The following is a 5,000-nucleotide window of genomic DNA, read 5'->3' on the forward strand; positions in this document are numbered from 1 at the left end:
GACCAGTTTTGGCCCGTTTTTGGGCTGTTTTGGCCTGTTTATGGTCCGTTCTTGCGTGGTGCGGTGACCGTCGTGAGCGGAGCAAAACGTCAGCCATCTCAGCACCCTGGAACCCCCCGGGTGGCACAGGGCTGGATGGGGCTTTCGTATATAGCAGGGACGGTGCTGCCTCTCGCTTCGCTCGCTGTCCGCCGCTCGCCGCTCGCTCGCGCAGCCAAAAATGGCCAGTTTTGGCCCGTTTTTGGGCCGTTTTAGCCAGTTTTTGGCCTGTTCTTGCATTGCGCGGTGACCGTCGAGAGCGGAGCAAAACGTCAGCCATCTCAGCACCCTGGAACCCCCCGGGTGGCACAGGGCTGGATGGGGCTTTCGTATAGCAGGGACGGTGCTGCCTCTCGCTTCGCTCGCTGTCCGCCGCTCGCCGCTCGCTCGTGCAGCCAAAAATGGCCAGTTTTGGCCCGTTTTTGGGCCGTTTTGGCCAGTTTTTGGCCTGTTCTTGCATTGCGCGGTGACCGTCGAGAGCGGAGCAAAACGTCAGCCATCTCAGCACCCTGGAACCCCCCGGGTGGCACAGGGCTGGATGGGGCTTTCGTATAGCAGGGACGGTGCTGCCTCTCGCTTCGCTCGCTGTCCGCCGCTCGCCGCTCGCTCGTGCAGCCAAAAATGGCCAGTTTTGGCCCGTTTTTGGGCCGTTTTGGCCAGTTTTTGGCCTGTTCTTGCATTGCGCGGTGACCGTCGAGAGCGGAGCAAAACGTCAGCCATCTCAGCACCCTGGAACCCCCCGGGTGGCACAGGGCTGGATGGGGCTTTCGTATAGCAGGGACGGTGCTGCCTCTCGCTTCGCTCGCTGTCCGCCGCTCGCCGCTCGCTCGTGCAGCCAAAAATGGCCAGTTTTGGCCCGTTTTTGGGCCGTTTTGGCCAGTTTTTGGCCTGTTCTTGCATTGCGCGGTGACCGTCGAGAGCGGAGCAAAACGTCAGCCATCTCAGCACCCTGGAACCCCCCGGGTGGCACAGGGCTGGATGGGGCTTTCGTATAGCAGGGACGGTGCTGCCTCTCGCTTCGCTCGCTGTCCGCCGCTCGCCGCTCGCTCGTGCAGCCAAAAATGGCCAGTTTTGGCCCGTTTTTGGGCCGTTTTGGCCAGTTTTTGGCCTGTTCTTGCATTGCGCGGTGACCGTCGAGAGCGGAGCAAAACGTCAGCCATCTCAGCACCCTGGAACCCCCCGGGTGGCACAGGGCTGGATGGGGCTTTCGTATAGCAGGGACGGTGCTGCCTCTCGCTTCGCTCGCTGTCCGCCGCTCGCCGCTCGCTCGTGCAGCCAAAAATGGCCAGTTTTGGCCCGTTTTTGGGCCGTTTTGGCCAGTTTTTGGCCTGTTCTTGCATTGCGCGGTGACCGTCGAGAGCGGAGCAAAACGTCAGCCATCTCAGCACCCTGGAACCCCCCGGGTGGCACAGGGCTGGATGGGGCTTTCGTATAGCAGGGACGGTGCTGCCTCTCGCTTCGCTCGCTGTCCGCCGCTCGCCGCTCGCTCGTGCAGCCAAAAATGGCCAGTTTTGGCCCGTTTTTGGGCCGTTTTGGCCAGTTTTTGGCCTGTTCTTGCATTGCGCGGTGACCGTCGAGAGCGGAGCAAAACGTCAGCCATCTCAGCACCCTGGAACCCCCCGGGTGGCACAGGGCTGGATGGGGCTTTCGTATAGCAGGGACGGTGCTGCCTCTCGCTTCGCTCGCTGTCCGCCGCTCGCCGCTCGCTCGTGCAGCCAAAAATGGCCAGTTTTGGCCCGTTTTTGGGCCGTTTTGGCCAGTTTTTGGCCTGTTCTTGCATTGCGCGGTGACCGTCGAGAGCGGAGCAAAACGTCAGCCATCTCAGCACCCTGGAACCCCCCGGGTGGCACAGGGCTGGATGGGGCTTTCGTATAGCAGGGACGGTGCTGCCTCTCGCTTCGCTCGCTGTCCGCCGCTCGCCGCTCGCTCGTGCAGCCAAAAATGGCCAGTTTTGGCCCGTTTTTGGGCCGTTTTGGCCAGTTTTTGGCCTGTTCTTGCATTGCGCGGTGACCGTCGAGAGCGGAGCAAAACGTCAGCCATCTCAGCACCCTGGAACCCCCCGGGTGGCACAGGGCTGGATGGGGCTTTCGTATAGCAGGGACGGTGCTGCCTCTCGCTTCGCTCGCTGTCCGCCGCTCGCCGCTCGCTCGCGCAGCCAAAAATGGCCAGTTTTGGCCCGTTTTTGGGCCGTTTTGGCCAGTTTTTGGCCTGTTCTTGCATTGCGCGGTGACCGTCGAGAGCGGAGCAAAACGTCAGCCATCTCAGCACCCTGGAACCCCCCGGGTGGCACAGGGCTGGATGGGGCTTTCGTATAGCAGGGACGGTGCTGCCTCTCGCTTCGCTCGCTGTCCGCCGCTCGCCGCTCGCTCGTGCAGCCAAAAATGGCCAGTTTTGGCCCGTTTTTGGGCCGTTTTGGCCAGTTTTTGGCCTGTTCTTGCATTGCGCGGTGACCGTCGAGAGCGGAGCAAAACGTCAGCCATCTCAGCACCCTGGAACCCCCCCCGGGTGGCACAGGGCTGGATGGGGCTTTCGTATAGCAGGGACGGTGCTGCCTCTCGCTTCGCTCGCTGTCCGCCGCTCGCCGCTCGCTCGTGCAGCCAAAAATGGCCAGTTTTGGCCCGTTTTTGGGCCGTTTTGGCCAGTTTTTGGCCTGTTCTTGCATTGCGCGGTGACCGTCGAGAGCGGAGCAAAACGTCAGCCATCTCAGCACCCTGGAACCCCCCGGGTGGCACAGGGCTGGATGGGGCTTTCGTATAGCAGGGACGGTGCTGCCTCTCGCTTCGCTCGCTGTCCGCCGCTCGCCGCTCGCTCGTGCAGCCAAAAATGGCCAGTTTTGGCCCGTTTTTGGGCCGTTTTGGCCAGTTTTTGGCCTGTTCTTGCATTGCGCGGTGACCGTCGAGAGCGGAGCAAAACGTCAGCCATCTCAGCACCCTGGAACCCCCCGGGTGGCACAGGGCTGGATGGGGCTTTCGTATAGCAGGGACGGTGCTGCCTCTCGCTTCGCTCGCTGTCCGCCGCTCGCCGCTCGCTCGCGCAGCCAAAAATGGCCAGTTTTGGCCCGTTTTTGGGCCGTTTTGGCCAGTTTTTGGCCTGTTCTTGCATTGCGCGGTGACCGTCGAGAGCGGAGCAAAACGTCAGCCATCTCAGCACCCTGGAACCCCCCGGGTGGCACAGGGCTGGATGGGGCTTTCGTATAGCAGGGACGGTGCTGCCTCTCGCTTCGCTCGCTGTCCGCCGCTCGCCGCTCGCTCGTGCAGCCAAAAATGGCCAGTTTTGGCCCGTTTTTGGGCCGTTTTGGCCAGTTTTTGGCCTGTTCTTGCATTGCGCGGTGACCGTCGAGAGCGGAGCAAAACGTCAGCCATCTCAGCACCCTGGAACCCCCCGGGTGGCACAGGGCTGGATGGGGCTTTCGTATAGCAGGGACGGTGCTGCCTCTCGCTTCGCTCGCTGTCCGCCGCTCGCCGCTCGCTCGTGCAGCCAAAAATGGCCAGTTTTGGCCCGTTTTTGGGCCGTTTTGGCCAGTTTTTGGCCTGTTCTTGCATTGCGCGGTGACCGTCGAGAGCGGAGCAAAACGTCAGCCATCTCAGCACCCTGGAACCCCCCGGGTGGCACAGGGCTGGATGGGGCTTTCGTATAGCAGGGACGGTGCTGCCTCTCGCTTCGCTCGCTGTCCGCCGCTCGCCGCTCGCTCGTGCAGCCAAAAATGGCCAGTTTTGGCCCGTTTTTGGGCCGTTTTGGCCAGTTTTTGGCCTGTTCTTGCATTGCGCGGTGACCGTCGAGAGCGGAGCAAAACGTCAGCCATCTCAGCACCCTGGAACCCCCCGGGTGGCACAGGGCTGGATGGGGCTTTCGTATAGCAGGGACGGTGCTGCCTCTCGCTTCGCTCGCTGTCCGCCGCTCGCCGCTCGCTCGCGCAGCCAAAAATGGCCAGTTTTGGCCCGTTTTTGGGCCGTTTTGGCCAGTTTTTGGCCTGTTCTTGCATTGCGCGGTGACCGTCGAGAGCGGAGCAAAACGTCAGCCATCTCAGCACCCTGGAACCCCCCGGGTGGCACAGGGCTGGATGGGGCTTTCGTATAGCAGGGACGGTGCTGCCTCTCGCTTCGCTCGCTGTCCGCCGCTCGCCGCTCGCGCAGCCAAAAATGGCCAGTTTTGGCCCGTTTTTGGGCCGTTTTGGCCAGTTTTTGGCCTGTTCTTGCATTGCGCGGTGACCGTCGAGAGCGGAGCAAAACGTCAGCCATCTCAGCACCCTGGAACCCCCCGGGTGGCACAGGGCTGGATGGGGCTTTCGTATAGCAGGGACGGTGCTGCCTCTCGCTTCGCTCGCTGTTCGCCGCTCGCCGCTCGCTCGCGCAGCCAAAAATGGCCAGTTTTGGCCCGTTTTTGGGCTGTTTTGGCCAGTTTTTGGCCTGTTCTTGCGTGGTGCGGTGACCGTCGTGAGCGGAGCAAAACGTCAGCCATCTCAGCACCCTGGAACCCCCCGGGTGGCACAGGGCTGGATGGGGCTTTCGTATAGCAGGGACGGTGCTGCCTCTCGCTTCGCTCGCTGTTCGCCGCTCGCCGCTCGCTCGCGCAGCCAAAAATGGCCAGTTTTGGCCCGTTTTTGGGCTGTTTTGGCCTGTTTTTGGGCTGTTCTTGTGTGGCGCGGTGACCGTCGTGAGCGGAGCAAAATGTCAGCCATCTCAGCACCCTGGAACCCCCCGGGTGGCACAGGGCTGGATGGGGCTTTCGTATAGCAGGGACGGTGCTGCCTCGCGCTTCGCTCGCTGTTCGCCGCTCTCCGCTCGCTCGCGCAGCAAAAAATGGCCAGTTTTGGCCCGTTTTTGGGCTGTTTTGGCCAGTTTTTGGCCTGTTCTTGCGTGCCGCGGCGACCGTCGTGAGCGGAGCAAAACGTCAGCCATCTCAGCACCCTGGAACCCCCCGGGTGGCACAGGGCTGGATGGGGCTTTCGTATAGCAGGGACG

Source organism: Musa acuminata, unplaced genomic scaffold, assembly GCF_036884655.1.
Source record: "Musa acuminata AAA Group cultivar baxijiao unplaced genomic scaffold, Cavendish_Baxijiao_AAA HiC_scaffold_671, whole genome shotgun sequence".
Classification (NCBI taxonomy): Eukaryota; Viridiplantae; Streptophyta; class Magnoliopsida; order Zingiberales; family Musaceae; genus Musa; species Musa acuminata.